Below are 19,511 nucleotides of genomic sequence, written 5' to 3'. Positions count from 1 at the left end.
CGAGTTCTGGCCGGTGGATGGTGGGCCGCAACCCGGTGAAGATTCAGTCTACCGTGGAGGGAGGTCCTATCGGGGCTGGCAGAGGGCAAACGGCCGGAGACTCAATCGCCGCCGCAGCGCACGAGAAGGAAGACGAACTGATACAGTCACGAGCACTCAAAAGATTTTCCACCTTATCTGTGGATAACAAGGGGTTATCTGCTAATTAGCATTTAAGTGGCAGGTTAGGAATCCCACCTTCAATCGGTGTCGTTCATAACTGATCTGAAGACCCACACGAAAAGTTTTCAGATTTTCATTGTAAAACAGTTTTCACTTAATACATCGCCGTATATTAATTGGCAAAACAAATTAATCAAAGATAGGTAACCCTTGTATTAGTTTCCGGATTGAAAATTAATCAAAGAGGTCTCTATTCAAGGCAAACATACACAAACCAGAGCAAGAGCATATGGAATTGTGTGGCAAGCCGTTCCTATCTTAGTAACATAGTGTTGTTTCCTTCCTGTACATATGTTTTTTCCATTCTGCTCATTGGTTTTCTGTAGCTTTTCTCCTTAAACTTCCAAGTGTGTATTTTTTGGATAATATTTTTTTTACAAAAGGAGGATGACCCCCGGCCTCTGCATCTGGGCGATGCATACGGCCACTTTATTAATTATTCTCACAAGACCTTACAAAGTAATACAACAGTAAGACTAAAGCCGCCGTCTAAGCAACTCTATCCAGTTGATGAAGGGGCGCAGATAGCCTGAGCCTAATACCAAACAGACATCGCAGCCAAACCTAACATCTAAGACCTGAGGTCCCATCCAGGACGCCTGCCGGGCATGGGTCTCACCGGTCCGGCGTGCACTCAGAGGCCGCCGCCGCCAACTGCCACTTCTCCATCTTCAGAACTGTACTGATGCATCAACCTTGCTCGGTCCAGCTATCGTCGACGCCACCACGGCGCCCAACGGCACCTCCTCCTTGCGCGCAAACAGCTGAGCACGTCGCGGTCGCCACTGATACACCTCAGCACCATGCTGCCAAGTACCACCAGCCGACACAACTTGAAGTCTTTGGAAAATCTGTCGTGCGTAGCACCTGTCGGTCAGGCATGACTTGACATCTCCACCGAAGCTCCGTGCAAGATGAAACCGCTCCACCTCCAGCCTCTCTGAATGGGACGGGAGCACCCCAGGAAGACACGGCGAAGAGTTGGGCACCACAAACACCACGAGAGCCGGACCAGCCGACCGCCATGGCGAAGCGACACCACTAAAGAGAGAACTGCCGCCATCAGGAACGCCAAGAACGCGTTGCAGCTGTCCCACCTCCCCGCGGACCCAAAGTGGCGCCTTCAAGAAGATGACGGAGCCGGGCACCGCCGCCGCCCAACCAAAGTTGTGGGTTTTCACCCGGGTGCAGGGGGAGGACGAGGGGGAGGGAGCTGGATCTCGAAGCCGCCTTCAAGAAGGGAACAACGTCTGGAGCGCCGCCGGCGTCGTGGCCGCTGCAGCCGGCCAAGAAATTACTCCGATCCAAAGCTCCCAACCCCACATCGGCGCAGTCCACCACCGGATCCGGCCGGACTGACGAGGAGGAAGCAGCAGCACGGTGGCGCCGTCTTCAGATCTGGCGAAGGAGAGCAGCTGGGGATCCCTCCACGCGGCGCCCACATCCATCGCCCACTCGCCGCCCGCGCGGCCGAGTAGACGCGGCCCTCAACTCCGGCGAGTGCCGCCCGCCGCCAGGACGACGCCGCCCTCACCAGCAGAGGCCGCCGCCTCAAACCCTAGGCCCGAGCCCGAGCGGCGTCGCGACCGAGGGCCTCGCCGCCACCCTCATCGGCGGCCGCACGGGGGACCCGGCGCCCGCCTCCGGCGGCGGCGAGGATAGATCGATAAGGGGAGGAGGCGGACGGGGAGGTTGGTCGCCCCCGAGACAATACTTTCGCCCGTGAGAAGATTTTCACGGTAGTTTTTGTACAATATATATTGGGATTCTATACAACTCCTTTAGTATTTTTTGGATAATATATCTGTTAGAATTGTATACACATCCTTTAGTATCTGAACTACTTATATATTGCTAGATCTTCTATGATCTACGGTGAAGATGAGTACATCCCTTACATCTCAATGTTTCACCCTTCCTATTTTACGAGGATATACCAAGGAAATGCTCTTATTGGTACAGCCGTACAGGTTATTTTCGTTGTTTTTCTTAAAAGAAAAAGATTTTTTCGTTTCAGTATAATTGGGTGTTGATTTATATCATCTTCTTTTCCTAAGATTGGTCATCCTTTGTTTTTCTTTGCCTTATTTATCTCCGTTAATTTAATATTTTATTATATTGATTTCATGTTGTTGTGTTGGTCTAGGTTCATAACCTGATCAAAATGCTTATATTTGTTGATGACACTGAGACTATACTAAGTCTCCTGAGAGAGTTCGGACCATATAGTACCGAAAAAGTCATTGATTTTAGTAGTCATGCACAAGTAGATGAATCAGTAGAAATCTTTTTTTCTTTACCTTGTGTGCACATCCCAATATCACTTGAAATTAATTGAGAGTTTTCCTCTTATATGAACAAGCAACTGCACATCTGGTTTTCTTATGCTGTAAAACACCATCGAAGCAACCACGATACTCGCTTGAGATAAGTCATCATAAACATTGTTAGTGTACGTCCAAATTTCAAAGTCCAAAAAGAAATACTCAGTGTAACCTTATTTCTGACGTTTCAAATAATTGAATTAAAAACTGTTGCATAATGGCACTAGAGCAGGTTATATTTATTTTTTCGCCCGGTGCAACGCACGGGCATTTGTACTAGTTTAGTAATGATTCCACTATCTTGGAAGAGGTTTCAATCGATTATGATGAGAACAAAGTTGCTACTTATGATAATTATTGTGATGATACTTATGCTATAAAAAGTAGTGATGATTATATTTATAAAAAAATTCATGATTATGATTACCTTTTTTCTGAACTTTATTCTTTCAATGTGGAAACAATTTATAGTATTCGAGTTTCTTATGATACTCTCACTATTCCGAATGAGAAGAAAATTGCTTATGTGGAGAGTAATAAAAATTCTATACTTGTAGATCATGAAAAGAATGCTTTATGTGATGGTTATATTGTTGAATTCATTCATGGTGCTACTAAAAATTATTATGAGGGAGGAACATATGCTTGTAGGAATTGCAATAGTATCAAGTTTCCTCTCTATGTGCTTAAAGTTTTGAAGTTATGCTTGTTTTGCCTACCTATGCTAGTTGATTATTGTTCCCATAAGTTGTTTGCTCACAAAATCCCTATGCATAGGAAGAGGGTTAGACTTAAATGTGCTAGTCATATTCTTCATGATGCTCTCTTTATATTTCAATTCTTATCTTTTATGTGAGCATCATTGAAATCATCATGCCTAGCTAGGGGCGTTAAACGTTAGCTTTTGTTGGGAGGCAACCCAATTTTATTTTTGTTCCTTGCTTTTTGTTCCTGTTTAGTAATAAATAATTCATTTAGCGTCTGGTTAGATGTGGTTTTATGTTTTAATTAGTGTTTGTGCCAAGTAGAACCTTTGGGAAGACTTGGGTGAAGTCTTTATGATCTTGCTGTAAAAAACATAAACTTTAACGCTCACGAGATTAGCTGCCAGTTTTTACTGGAGAGTGATTTTAGGTTGATTCTTTTTGAAGATGATTAATAGACAAATTCCTCAGGTCCACCAATTTATTTCAGAATTTTTTGAGTTACATAAGTATTCGAATGATACAGATTACTGCAGACTGTTCTGTTTTTGACAGATTCTGTTTTCTATGTGTTGTTTGCTTATTTTGATGAATCTATGAGTAGTATCGGAGGGTATGAACCATAGAGAAGTTGAAATACAGTAGATATTACACCAATATGAATTTATAATGAGTTCACAACAGTACCCAAGTGGTCATTTTATTTTCTTATACTAACGGAGCTTACGAGTTTTCTGTTAAGTTTCGTGTTGTGAAGTTTTCAAGTTTTGGGTAAGGTTTAGATGGACTATGGAATAAGGAGTGGAAAGAGCCGAAGCTTGGGGATGCCCAAGGCACCCCAAGGTAATATTCAAGGACAACCAAGAGCCTAAGCTTGGGGATGCCCCGAATGGCATCCCCTCTTTCGTCTTCGTTCATCGGTAACTTTACTTGGAGCTATATTTTTATTCACCACATGATATGTGTTTTGCTTGGAGTGTCATTTTATTTTCTTTTGTTTTGCTTGCTGTTTGAATAATATACCAAGATCTGAAATTCTTAAAATGTTAGAGAGTCTTCACATAGTTGCATAATTATTCAACTACTCATTGATCTTCACTTATATCTTTCGGAGTAGTTTGTCATTTGCTCTAGTGCTTCACTTATATCCTTTTAGAGCACGGCGGTGGTTTTATTTTGAAGAAATAGATGAACTCTCATGCTTCACTTATATTAATTTGAGAGTCTTTTAGAACAGCATGGTAATTTGCTTTGGTTATGAAATTAGTCCTAATATGATAGGCATCCAAGATGGGTATAATAAAAACTTTCATATAGAGTGCATTGAATACTATGAGAAGTTTGATACTTGATGATTGTTTTGAGATATGAAGATGGTAATATTAAAGTTGTGCTAGTTGATTAATTGTGAAATTGAGAAATACTTGTGTTGAGGTTTGCAAGTCCCGTAGCATGCACGTATGGTAACCGTTGTGTAACAAATTTGAAGCATGAGGTGTTCTTTGATTGCTTTCCTTATGAGTGGCGGTCGAGGACGAGCGATGGTCTTTTCCTACCAATCTATCCCCCTAGGAGCATGCGCGTAGTGCTTGGTTTTTGATGACTTGTAGATTTTTGAAATAAGTATGTGAGTTCTTTATGACTAATGTTGAGTCCATGGATTATACGCACTCTCACCTTTCCATCATTGCTAGCCTCTTCGGTACCATTCATTGCCCTTTCTCACCTTGAGAGTTGGTGCAAACTTCGCCGGTGCATCCAACCCCCGTGATATGATACACTCTATCACACATAAACCCCCTTATATCTTTCTCAAAACAACCACCATACCTACCTATTATGGCATTTCCATAGCCATTCCGAGATATATTGCCATGCAACTTTCCACCGTTCCGTTTATTATGACACGCATCATCATTGTCATACTGCCTTGCATGATCATGTACTTGACATCGTATTTGTGGCAAAGCCACCGTTCATAATTCTTTCATACATGTCACTCATGAGTCATTGCCCATCCCGGTACACCGCCGGAGGCATTCATATAGAGTCATACTTTGTTCTAGTATCGAGTTGTAATCTTTGAGTTGTAAATAAATAGAAGTGTGATGATCATCATTAATAGAGCATTGTCCCAAAAAAAGAGATAAAAAAAGAGAAATGCCAAAAAAAGAAAAAAAGGCCAAATAAAAAAATTAAAAAAGAAGAGAAATAAAAGGGACAATGCTACTATCCTTTTTCCACACTTGTGCTTCAAAGTAGCACCATGATCTTCATGATAGAGAGTCTCTTATATTGTCACTTTCATATACTAGTGGGAATTTTTCATTATAGAACTTGGCTTGTATATTCCAACGATGGGCTTCTCAAATGCCCTAGGTCTTCGTGAGCAAGCAAGTTGGATGCACACCCACTTAGTTTCTTTTGTTGAGCTTTCATACATTTATAGCTCTAGTGCATCCGTTGCATGGCAATCCCTACTCCTCGCATTGACATCAATTGATGGGCATCTCCCTAGCCCGTTGATTAGTCGCGTCAATGTGAGACTTTCTCTTTTTTTTTGTCTTCTCCACACAACCCCCATCATTATACTCTATTCCACCCGTAGTGCTATGTCCATGGCTCATGCTCATGTATTGCGTGGAAGTTGAAACAAGTTTGAGATTACTAAAGTATGAAACAATTGCTTGGCTTAATCGGGGTTGTGCATGATGAGAGCATTTTTGTGTGACGAAAATGAAGCATGGCCAAACTATATGATTTTGTAGGGATGAGCTTTCTTTGGCTATGTTATTTTGAGAAGACATAATTGCTTGGTTAGTATGCTTGAAGTATTATTATTTTTATTTTAATATTAAACTTTTGTCTTGAATCTTATGGATCTGAATATTCTTGCCACAATAAAGAAGATTACATTGATAAATATGTTAGGTAGCATTCCACATCAAAAATTCTATTTTTATCATTTACCTACTCGAGGACGAGAATGAATTAAGCTTGGGGATGCTTGATACGTCTCCAACGTATCTATAATTTTTGATTGTTCCATGCTATTATATTATCAATCGTGGATGTTTTATATGCATTTATATGCTATTTTATATGATTTTGGGACTAACCTATTAACCTAGAGCCCAGTGCCAGTTTCTGTTTTTTCCTTGTTTTTGAATATCGCAGAAAAGGAAAACCAAACGGAGTCCAATTGACTTGAAACTTCACAGAACTTATTTTTGGACCAGAAGAAGGCCATGGAGTAAAAGAGTTGGGCCAGAAGAGTCCCGGGCTGCCCACGAGGGTGGGGGGCGCGCCTAGGGGGTGGGGGGCGCGCCCACCCCCCTGGGCGCGCCTCCCTACCTCGTGGACAGCCCGGAGACCCCCCTGACTTGTTCTCGACGCCAAAACCTCTTATATATACAGAAACCCCCCCAGAACATAACCTAGATCGGGAGTTCCGCCGCCGCAAGCCTCTGTAGCCACCGAAAACCAATCTAGACCTGTTCCGGCACCCTGCCGGAGGGGGGAATCCCTCTCCGGTGGCCATCTTCATCAACCCGGCGCTCTCCATGACGAGGAGGGAGTAGTTCACCCTCAGGGCTGAGGGTATGTACCAGTAGCTATGTGTTTGATCTCTCTCTCTCTCTCTCTCTCTCTCTCTCTCTCTCTCTCGTGTTCTTGATTTGGCACGATCTTGATGTATCACGAGCTTCGCTATTATAGTTGGATCTTATGATGTTTCTCCCCCTCTACTCTCTTGTAATGGATTGAGTTTTCCCTTTGAAGTTATCTTATCGGATTGAGTCTTTAAGGATTTGAGAACACTTGATGTATGTCTTGCATGTGCTTATCTGTGGTGACAATGGGATATCACGTGATCTACTTGATGTATGTTTTGGTGATCAACTTGCGGGTTCCGTGACCTCGTGAACTTATGCATAGGGGTTGGCACACGTTTTTGTCTTGACTCTCCGGTAGAAACTTTGGGGCACTCTTTGAAGTACTTTGTGTTGGTTTGAATAGATGAATCTGAGATTGTGTGATGCATATCGTATAATCATACCCGTGGATACTTGAGGTGACATTGGAGTATCTAGGTGACATTAGGGTTTTGGTTGATTTGTGTCTTAAGGTGTTATTCTAGTATGAACTCTAGGATAGATCGAACGGAAAGAATAGCTTCGTGTTATTTTACTACGGACTCTTGAATAGATCGATCAAAAAGAATAACTTTGAGGTGGTTTCGTACCCTACCACAATCTCTTCGTTTGTTCTCCTCTATTAGAGACTTTGGAGTGACTCTTTGTTGCATGTTGAGGGATAGTTACATGACCCAATTATGTTATTATCGTTGAGAGAACTTGCACTAGTGAAAGTATGAACCCTAGGCCTTGTTTCCTAGCATTGCAATACCGTTTACGGTCACTTCGCTTGTTACCTTTCTGTTTTTATATTTTCAGATTACAAAAACCTATATCTACCATCCATATTGCACTTGTATCACCATCTCTTCGCCGAACTAGTGCACCTATACAATTTAACATTGTATTGGGTGTGTTGGGGACACAAGAGACTCTTTGTTATTTGGTTGCAGGGTTGCTTGAGAGAGACCATCTTCATCCTACGCCTCCCACGGATTGATAAACCTTAGGTCATCCACTTGAGGGAAATCCGCTACTATCCTACAAACCTCTGCACTTGGAGGCCCAATAGCGTCTACAAGAAGAAGGTTGTGTAGTAGACATCAAACGGCTTGGCATGAGATGAGACAGACAACACCCCTTCTTGTTGTTTGTGCGGAAACTCGCTTCCCCTCTTCTGCACTATTATGGCAGTATGATAGGGTTGCCATAGGGCTTGTTGGGAAGCTAATTGTCAGCCTACTTTGACTAGACATCCAGGGTTCACCTCCTAAAGAACCTCACGCAGATGAGTGTCCTGATGGCATGCTTTAGGACGCGAGCCTGTCCTTTGAGCGTTGCGGTCTGACCGGACGGTGTGTTTTGGGACGTTTGTCTGGACAACTTATGAACAACGTATTTTATGCGGGTGAAAAAAGCATATTTTATGAATGATTAAAAGAGGGAGAAAAAATAAATGCAACCATAACTTAGGCGAACTACTTGAATGATGTTCGTCGTGGATTTTCTGCAAGTGTCATGTTCATATTGTGTTTGTATTTGCCTTGTATTTACTGACGTCAAACAATGATGATCGATTCCCATATCTTTCTCTCGCAATACGTAAGTCGTTTGCTTGAGCAGGTGAGCTTAAGATTATTTTTTAGTACTCTATGGGATTAATTTTAAACCCCAACACATAGCCCATGTCCAATGACATGAACCATCGTAACTGGGCATCCCCACCCGGAACCACATGAGCAAAGGAAACCAGGTGATGGTGTCCTGGATTGGGGGGTGCTTGCCACGTCAGTCTGTCATTGATGGGTCGGGCCGAAGAACATCGACAATTGAAGAATGGGCCATGATCACCACGACCCTCGGCGTACTCAAGATGGAATCCTCCAAAGACTTGGCGTACACTTCAAGGCATGTTCAAATGATCGGCATGTTATCCCTAGTTGTAGCCAACATACCTCTAACCCTAGATACCCCTAGTGCCTATATAAGCCGAGGGGTTCTAGTATATAAGCCGAGGGGTTCTACTCTATAGAGGCAACGTTTAAGAGATTAGAGCTCACATACGATCTCGAGGTAGATCCAGGGATGGAGCCAGGAATTTGGTATAGGGGGGCAGTTCCACACTTGAGCCCTTACATAGTAATGAGCATCGGCCCAGCCATGAAACATATAGCCCGTGAAGAAGGTCTAAACTGAAAGCATGTTTCCTTAATGTGAACACTAGAAGAACACTACCAAATTATCCATCATTTACAACAAAGATTCAGTTTATAAATTTATATAGCAAAATTCGCCACACTTTACTATAACTAACTGGTTCCAATCCAATTTTCATGTCCATCAATCAACGATCATTCATGTTAGACAAAGAAGTTAGAGATTGAAGTTGATGAGAGGGGACGTACCATGGAGGCACAGAGGGCGTGATGCATCATAGAGCATCTACAACCGAACTTGGCAAATCCGGCCCCTCAAACGCCCACAGACGCATCTGGATGGCCCCTCATATCTCGTGCCCGACATCCACATATCTCAAATCCGGACTCTCAAATCCATGCAAATCCATGCACGTCCATCATACACACCAATGTCGCACGTAAATAACAAATGTTGGTACCAAAAATACATAATTTTTATTTTAAGTGCACAACTCAAACATTAGCTCTTTGGTTTCCATTGTGGGTCCATATATGCTCCACAAGATCATCGAGTAGCTGTGCGTGTGCCTGATGATCTGGAAGATTCTGATGCATCTGTAGAAAGTTCATAAGCTAAGCTGCATCTTGATCTTTCAGGATTTGAACTTGTTCTCCGTGCGCTTCAAAATAATTTGTTTGGCCAACACCATCACCCTCGTCCTCGACAATCATATTGTGCAAAATAACACAACATGTCATGAGCTGCCACAAAGTTTCTGATTCCTACATCATTGCAGCTCCATGAACAATTCCCCAATGAGCTTGAAGCACTCTGAATGCCCTCTCCACATCCTTCCTAGTTGCTTCCTGCATTGTTGCAAAAGTGGCTTTGTTTGTTGCCCTGTGGTTCAGATATTGTCTTCACAAATGTCACCCATTGAGGATAGATGCAATCAACAAGATAGTATCACATGTTGTAGTCATGTTCATTGACGGTGTAGTTGCACGGCGGCGATTCCCCATTACAAAGCCTCTTGAACACCGGAGATCATTGAAGCACGTTGATGTCATTGTGAGAACCCGGCATCCTAACAAAAGCATGCTAATTCCATAAGTCATGTGATGCCACTGCTTCTAGTATGATGGTGGCCTCTTTGGTGTGACCTTGATACATTCCCCGCAAACCTTTGGGGCAGTTCTTCCATTGCCAATGCATGCAATCAATTGATCTGAGCATTCCTGAAAACCCTCTGGCCTCTCCAATGGCCAACAACTTTTCTGTGTCCTGCACATTTGATTCTCTCAAATACTCTGCTCCAAACACCTGCACCACGGTGCGGGCAAACTTGACAGTAGTCTTCACGCATGTGCTTTCCCGGATCCTGACCATCTCACCAATGGCATCTGCGGTAGTACCAAGTGCAAGCATCCTCAGAGCAGCCGTGCATTCCTGCTTAGCACATAAAGATAGTTGAAAACAACAATCCCTTGTGAGCTTCAAGTAGTCATCATGTGCCTCCACTCCCTCCATAATGCACAAAAACAATGGTTTCCGCATGCCAAAACTGCGACAAAACCATGGATCATCCGAGAAGTTGGGTTCAGACCAAAGTAGTCTTTCTGCAGTAGCTGTGCTCCGTACACCCTATCCCGATTGATCACTCTTCTCCCTTTGATTGAGCCCTTGAAGTTGAGAATATGCTCCACCTGCCGGTCCATTTCCTCTTTGTTAGGCCATATTTCTCTCTAATAGTTTTGGTGATTGATGACAATGTTATTTGCGGACCAACCGTGTGGATTGAGCATTTCAGATATTCTTATATATGGAACAAGACGGTTTTATTCCCCTCGGTGGTAGTAAGTGAAGAAGGTTTTTTGGCATTTCTTTTTCGGTGGATTTGAGTCATAGGAAAAATGTACTATTAAGAGGGGGTCCACTTTGGAAAGGTTAGGGTAGAATCAACACACACACATACTCATATGCACCCACTAACCATTTCGGCATCATGGAGGAGTCCACTGTTTTTGCTTGGGCAAGTTTGAAGCACTCAAGCAGTAGTACCACTCTGGTCCATGGTAGTACCGCTTGGCGCTACTGCCACTAACCGTTCCCATACCCACTACCGCTTGTTTTGGGCCTTTTTGTTGGCCCTCCCACAATTAAAGAAAGTAACACGGTAGTAGAGTGGCAGCACCACTTATTGCGGTACTTCCGCATTCTACTACCGCTGCCACTACCGCTTATTTTGGGGCTTCTGTTTCCCTTTGCAGCTTTCACGGTACTAGGGTAATAGTTAACCAGTAGTACCACTTCATGCGGTACTGTCGCTCTAACGCCATGTCGGTGTATTAAGAATGGGGTCCTTGATGTCTACTACACAACTTTATTCTTGTAGATATGTGTTGGGCCTCCAAGCGCAGAGTTTTGTAGGACAGTAGCAATTTTCCCTCAAGTGGACGACCTAAGGTTTATCAATCCATGAGAGGTGTAGGATGAAGATGGTCTCTCTCAAACGACCCTTCAACCAAATACAAGAAATCTCTTGTGTCCCCAACACACCCAATACAATGGAAAATTGTATAGGTGCACTAGTTCGGTGAAGAGATGGTGATAAAAGTGTAATATGGATGGTAGAAATATATTTTTATAATCTGAATAAATAAAAACAGCAATGTAGCAAATAGTAAACGGGCACAAAAATGGTATTGCAATGCTTGAAAATGAGGCCTAGGGTCCGTACTTTCGGTAGTGCAATCTCTCAACAATGCTAATGTAATTGGATCATATAACAATCCCTCAAAGTGCGATGAAGAATCACTCCAAAGTTCCTATCTAGCGGAGAACATAAGAATAAATTGTTTATAGGGTATGAAATGACCTCAAAACTATTTTTTTCCGTTCGATCTATTCAAGGGTCCGTACTAAAATAACACAAAGCTATTCTTTCCGTTCGATCTATCCTAGAGTTCGTGCTAAAATAACACCAAAGCAAATTCATATTTGAAAGCACAAGTGCTCCCTGCGTGATTTTGGTAATTAATGTCAAAATATCTCTTGTTGGACGAACTTTTTCATCTAGTATATTTCAGAAAGTTCAACAAAGGCGTGGCATGGACAAGAGGATGTGGAACCCCTTCAAGATGCTAAGGACAAACATTGGCAAAAGCTCAAGACTCTACATTTTCATTTTAGTGATCCAAGATCACATTGAGTCCATAGAAAAAGCCAATACTATTAAAAGGGGATGAGGTGTTGCTTAATGGCTTGCTTGCTCAAAGTGCTTAGTGATATGCTCCAAAACCCTCAACCACTTTCTCATTTCCACATATGTCCTAAACCTAAAGTCAAACTCGGCCCCACCGATTTGATCTATCCGGAGCCAACGAGTTCATTTGACATAGCCATAGCCAGAAACCCTAATCAGTTCGGTCTCACCGATGGGATCTCGGTCTCACCGAGATGGGCTTAAAAACTCTCTGTTGCCTGTTGCAATCATTTCGGTCTTACTGAGAAATGCAGTCGGTCCCATCGAGTTTGCTTGACCAACTCTCTGTTTGCTTATTACCAAAATCGGTCTCACCGAGTTTGTGTAATCGGTCAAACCGAGTTGAGGTTCTACCCTAACCCTAGCACATCGGTCTCACCAAGTTGATCATGTCGGTCCCACCGAAAACTCTATAGTTCACATTTTGAACTGAATTGGTCTGACCGAGTTTCACGATTCGGTCTCACCGAGTTTGGTAAATTGTGTGTAATGACTAGATTTTGTGTGGAGGCTATATATACCCCTCCACCCTTCCTCCATTTGTGGAGAGAGCCATCAGAACGTGCCTACACTTCCAGGATTCATTTTCTGAGAGAGAACCACCTACTCATGTGTTGAGACCAAGATATTCCAATCCAACCACAAGAATCTTGATCTCTAGCCTTCCCCATATTGCTTTCCACTCAAATCATCTTTCCACCAAATCCAAATCTGTGAGAGAGAGTTGAGTGTTGGGGATACTATCATTTGAAGCACAAGAGCAAGGAGTTCATCATCAACACACCATCTATTACCTTTTGGAGAGTGGTGTCTCCTAGATTGGTTAGGTGTCACTTGGGAGCCTCCGTCAAGATTGTGGAGTTGAACCAAGGAGTTTGTAAGGGCAAGGAGATCGCCTACTTCATGAAGATCTACCCAAGTGAGGCAAGTCCTTCGTGGGCGATGGCCATGGTGGGATATACAAGGTTGCTTCTTCGTGGACCCTTCGTGGCTGGAGCCCTCCATGGACTCGCGCAACCGTTACCCTTCGTGGGTTGAAGTCTCCACCAACGTGGATGTACGATAGCACCACCTATCGGAACCACGCAAAAAATCTCCGTGTCCTCAATTGCGTTTGCACACTCCAATCCCATCCCTTTACTTTCTTGCAACTTGCATGTTTTACTTTCCGCTGCTCATACACTCTTGCCATGCTTGCTTGAAATGTATTGTGAATGTTTAAACTTGTGCTAAAACTCCACCTTAACTTGAAGAAATTAAAAACTGCTATTTTTCTTTGTTGAGGGTCTAATCACCCCCCTCTAGACACCTCTTCTCGATCCTTTCAATTGGTATCAGAGCATTGGTCTCCATTGCTTTGGTTTAATCGCCATTGGAGGAAGATGGATGAGTCTACATTGGGGATTTTTAGACATAGAGGGCCTATACTTGATGGAGAGTTCTTTCATGAGTGGAAAAATGAGATGCTTGAGATTTTTAATGAATATCACTTGAACAAGTACATTACTAGCCCTTGTGCACCCCTTGTTGATCCTTTGCATCCTACTCCCGATGAGTCTATTAACATGATCCGCAACCTTAGAACTGGCAATCTTATTACTAGAGGTTTGCCTAGAAATTTGATTGTTTGCTTGCCTACTCTTGATTGTGCTTACACCATATGGAGATTTCTTGAGGAACAATTTCCAAACTATTCCTTGCAAAATCTAGATGTGATTCTTCATAAGTCTATTGCCTTGATTAAGATGAGTTCCAATGATCCTATGTTTGGTGATTGTCTATTTGAGCTTTGTGACCTTATGCGTGCCAAAGGAGATGTTGAAATCATTAGCAACATCATTTCCGAAGCCATTAGAATTCATAAAGATGAATATTGTGATGATCACTTATCTAATGAATCACTCTCTCTAGGAAATGATCAATCACAAGACGATGTTGAACATGGATACTATGATGAGGATGATGATAGTGACTTCGATCTCGATGAGTCTATGAGACATTTTGATCTTATGGCTATTCTTCGCGGCTACATGGTTGGAGGAAAGGAATGGGTTCTTGATAGTGGATGTACCGATCACATGACCGGAGACAAGGATATGTTTCGTGAGCTTGCTGAAAACGACGATCCTCGAAAGTATGTCACCTTTGGTGATAACTCAAAGGGTAAGGTGGTCATCTCACATGATAGCTCCATACAAAATGTTATGCTCGTTGAATCTATTGGCTATAATTTACTTTCCGTATCTAGATTAGCTGGTTTTGGCTTCAATGCCCTATTTACTGAAGTAGATTGCCAAGTGTTTCGAAGAGATAATCACAATATGGTCTTTACTGGTATACGTAGAGGTGATCTACACATTGTTGATTTCCCTAAAAAGGCTCAACCTAGAGCTTGCTTAATTGCTAAATCTTCTAAAGGTTGGTTGTGGCATAGAAGGTTAGGTCATGTGGACATGCGAAATCTTGATAAGCTTATTAAAGGTGATCATATCCTTGGAGTGAAAGATGTTATATTTGACAAGGATAGATTGTGCAGTGCTTGTCAAGCAGGAAAATGATACGTCTCCAACATATCTATAATTTATGAAGTATTCATGCCATGTTTACAACAATTTTATATGGTTTTGGTATGATTTGCATGGAACTAACCCGGACTGACGCTGTTTTCAGCAGAACTACCGTGGTGTTGTTTTTTGTGCAGAAATGAAAGTTCTCCAAATGAGCTGAAACTTTTTGACGATTTTTTGGAACAAAAGAGACCCTTGAAGCTTCGTGGGAGGGCTAGAAGAGCCATGAGGAGGGCACAACCCAGCAGGGTGCGCCTGGTGGGCCAGGCTCGCCCCACTGGGTTGTCCTCACCTCAGGGCCCATCTTAGCGTGAAACCGACGCCAACAAATATTATAAATAAAGAAACCATCAGAAGTTAACCTAGATCAGAAGTTCCGCCGCCGCAAGGCTTTGTAGACACCGAAAACCAATCTAGACCCCGTTCCGGCACTCCACCAGAGGAGGGAATCATCACCGGTGGCCATCTTCATCATCCCGGCGGCCACCACGATGAGGAGGGAGTAGTCCACCCTCGAGGCTGAGGGTTTGTACCAGTAGCTATGTGCTCAATCTCTCTCTCTCTCTCTCTCTCTCTCTCTCTCTCTCTCGTGTTCTTGAGATGTCACGATCTCGATGTATCGCGGGCTTTGTTAATATAGACGGATCATATGGTGTTTTCCCCTCTCTATCTTGTTGTGATGAATTGAGTTTTCCCTTTGAGGTTTCGTTTTATCGGATTGAATACTTTTATGGATTTGAGAGAACTTGATATATGTCTTGCATATGAATACTCATGGTGACAATGGGGTATCGTATTGATTCACTTGATATATGTTTTGGCACTCAACTCGCGGATTCCCGAGGTGACATTGGGTTAATCTACGCATAGGGATTGATGCACGTTCTTGTCTTTGTTTCTCCGGTAGAAATCTTGGGGCACTCTTTGAGGTTCTTTGTGTTGGATTGAGTATTATGAATCTGAAATTATTTGGTGTTATTTTAGTATGAACTCTTGGATAGATCAATCTGAAAGAATAGCTTCGAGGTGGTTTCGTACCCTACAAATAATCTCTTCTTATATTCTCCGCTAGATATGAACTTTGGAGTGATTCTTCATGCACTTTGAGGGGTGGTTATATGATCCAATTATATTAGCACCGTTGAGAGATTGCACTAGCGAAAGTACGGACCCTAGGCCTCATTTTCAAGCATTGCAATACCGTTTGTGCTCTGTTTTATCAATTGCTACCTTGCTGTTTTTTATTGTTCTTATTACAAATCTTGCAAGTGGAACAAGAAAGACTATATAGTTATTTTGATTCTATAAACAATCAAAGGATTTCGCATGCTTTCCATGTAACGACGGAATTCCCCTTGCTTAGTTTTTGCTCCGCTCGTGCGTGGCACTCCTTGCTTGCGGAGCGGCATATCAGAAAAAGAAGGATTGACTTTCTCTACGGGCCAGTCCCCTTTTACCCCTAACTAACAATTATGCTGCTCTCGCCTTTTTGTAATCTTATCTTTCAAAAATGCACTACTAATTTTTACGACCTCCAAGAATAAAGTTACGTAGTAGACATCAAGCTCTTTTCTGGCGCCGTTGCCGGGGAGGTGAGTGCTTGAAGGTATATCTTTAGATCTTGCAATTGAATCTTTTAGTTTCTGGTTTTATCACTAGTTTGGTTTATAAAAATAAAATTACAAAAAATGGAATTAAGGTTGCATCATATTGTTCATCTTTATAATGTCTTTCGTGAAAATTATGAAAGGAAAATTGTGCTCAATTGATAGAGGAAGAATTCTATAAAATGTTCGACAAAAAATCTTTGAATGATGATCATGATTGCAATATTGTTGGTATGAACTCTTTGAATATCCATGATGCTAACGATATGCAAAGCCATAAGCTTAGGGATGTTATGTTTGATGAAGATGATATTTTTAGTCCCCCAAGATTTGAGGTGCAAATTTGTTATAATGATTGCATGCCTCCTATTTATGATGATTATAATGATGAAAGTGGATTTGGAGAGGTCATGACTTCATTTAGTGATAAATCCACCATTTTGGATGTGGCTTCAATTGATTATGATAACAAATTTGCTATCTATGATGATTATGGTGATGACATGTATGCTATAAAGAATAATGATAACCATGAAACTTATCATCATGATTTTAATTTTCAATCTCATGATAGTTATTTTGTTGAGTTTGCTCCCACTACTATTGATGAGAAGAAATTTGCATATGTGGAGAGTAATAAGTTTTCTATGCTTTTGTGTCATGAAAAGAATGCTTTATGTGATGGTTATATTGTTGAATTTCTTCATGATTCTACTGAAAATTATTATGAGGGAAGAACTTATGCTTGTAGGAATTGCAATAATATCAAGTTTCCTCTCTATGTGTTGAAAGTTTTGAAGTTATGCTTTGTTTTGCCTTCCTATGCTAGTTGATTCTTGTTCCCATAAGTTGTTTGCTCACAAAATCCCTATGCATAGGAAGTGGGTTAGACTTAAATGTGCTTGTCTTATGATTCATGATGCTCCCGCTATGTTTCATTCTTTACTTTTATGTGAGCACCTTTGAAATCATCATGCCTAGCTAAAAGGCATTAAAGAAAAGCGCTTGTTGGGAGACAACCCAACACTTTTACCTACTGTTTTTGTGTTTTCACATGATTAGGCTACTGTAGTAATCATGTTTTATAGCTTTTGTTTCAATAAAGTGCCAAGTAAAGCCTTTGGGATAGTGTGGATGATAGTTGACTTGATTCTGTGAAAAATAGAAACTTTTGTGCTCAGGCCAGGAATTTTGAAAATTCACTGGAGCGTGATAAAATTCTGATTTTTTTACATTTGATGGGTATACACATTCTTTACGTTGTCCTAATTTTTTAGAATTTTTGGAGTTACAGAAGTATGACCTTACTTCAGATCTTTACAAACTGTTCTGGTTTTGACAGATTCTGTTTTCAATGCATATTTTGCTTGTTTCCTAGTTTCTATGGCTTATATTGCTCAATATAAATTGTGGAAATGATAAGGTACAGTAGGCATTGTGTGAGAACAATTATGAATCTTGTCTTTGGTAGTACTAAAAGTGAATGGTTTGCTCTTTATCATACTAACCCATCTCACAAAGTTTCGTTAAGTTTTGTGTGATTGAAGTTTTCAAGTTTTGGGTGAGATATCAATATGAGGAGAATAAGGAGTGAAAAGAGCCTAAGCTTGGGGATGCCCAAGGCACCCCAAGGTGGTATTCAAGGAAGATCCAAGCAACTAAGCTTGGGATGCCCCGGAAGGCATCCCCTCTTTCGTCTCCAACATTATCGGTAACCTCACTTGGAGCTATATTTTTATTCATCACATGATATGAGTTTTGCTTGGAGCGTCATTTTATTTTCTTTTGTTTTGCTTGCTGTTTGAATAATATACCAAGATCTGAAATTCTCGCTGCACACGTAGAACGGACGATTCTGGTTCTTCGGTGTGTGAGAAACCCTCCGATCAACACCCGCCCGGCACCACGGACAGACGAAGATAGGCATCTCCACACGCGCCCAGCTCTGCATCCGCGAGGTGGCGCGGGAGCTTGAAGAAGACATGGAGCTCGGAGCCGAAGGGGATCTCAACGCCCCCGCGCCCTCCATGGCTATATTCCCACTGCCGCTCTCTCTCTCTCTCTCTCTCTCTCTCTCTCTCTCTCGCCGTGGTCACCGCCATGCGCTCTGTCGCCGTCGTCACCGCCGCTCTCTGTCGCCCGCTTATATAGCACACCTGCAACAGCTCTGTGCTGGGCCCCATAAGCCACGCGTGCAACGGTCTGATCGTCTAGGGCGTCTCTGCCGCCTGGTCCGACCTGTAAGGGCCGAGTCAAAAGGTTGACCTGACGGAGACGGCAGAGTTCACGGAACGAGTAGCTGCGCATGGACTAGGGGCAAAACTAAGCACGATTCGCAACTAAGGGCAAAACTGAGCAAATGGACACCACTAAGGGCAAAAGGATAATTAACCCTTATCTTTTCTATCAGGTTTAGCAATTCTAGCAGCTTCTTCACAGAAGTAAATAACATGCCCATCCATATATTCTTCCAAGAGATCTTTAACCATAGCAACACTAGGTTCTACTTTCATTTGTTCATCAGGTTTAGGTGTTCTAATATAGCTTTTGTTAACCACAGTCGGAACTTTAGCATGTTCCTTTATCCTAACAGGGAAAGGTGGTTTCTCAATATATGCAGAAGGAACAACAAGATCAACATTGTAAAGTATAGTTTCTTCTTTAACTGGTACTGATTTTTAATTTCTTCTTTAATAGGTGGGTGATATTTAAACCACTTCTCCTTAGGGAGTTCAACATGAGTAGCAAATGATTCACAAAAGGAGGCTACTATCTCAGAGTCAAGTCCATATTTAGTGCTAAACTTTGAAAAGCATCGGTATCCATAAAAGATTTAACACAATCATACTTAAGTTTAATACCTGACTCTTTACCTTCCTCGAGTTCCCAATCTTCAGAGTTGCGTTTAATTCTTTCAAAAAGATCCCACCGGAATTCAATAGTCTTCTTCATAAAAGAACCAGCACAAGAAGTATCCAACATGGTTTGATCATTGCGAGAAAGCCAAGGATAAAAATTCTGGATAATAATTTCTCTTGAGAGCTCATG

This window comes from Aegilops tauschii, chromosome 3 (assembly GCF_002575655.3).
Source record: "Aegilops tauschii subsp. strangulata cultivar AL8/78 chromosome 3, Aet v6.0, whole genome shotgun sequence".
NCBI lineage: Eukaryota > Viridiplantae > Streptophyta > Magnoliopsida > Poales > Poaceae > Aegilops > Aegilops tauschii.
This window is presented reverse-complemented; position numbering follows the sequence as displayed.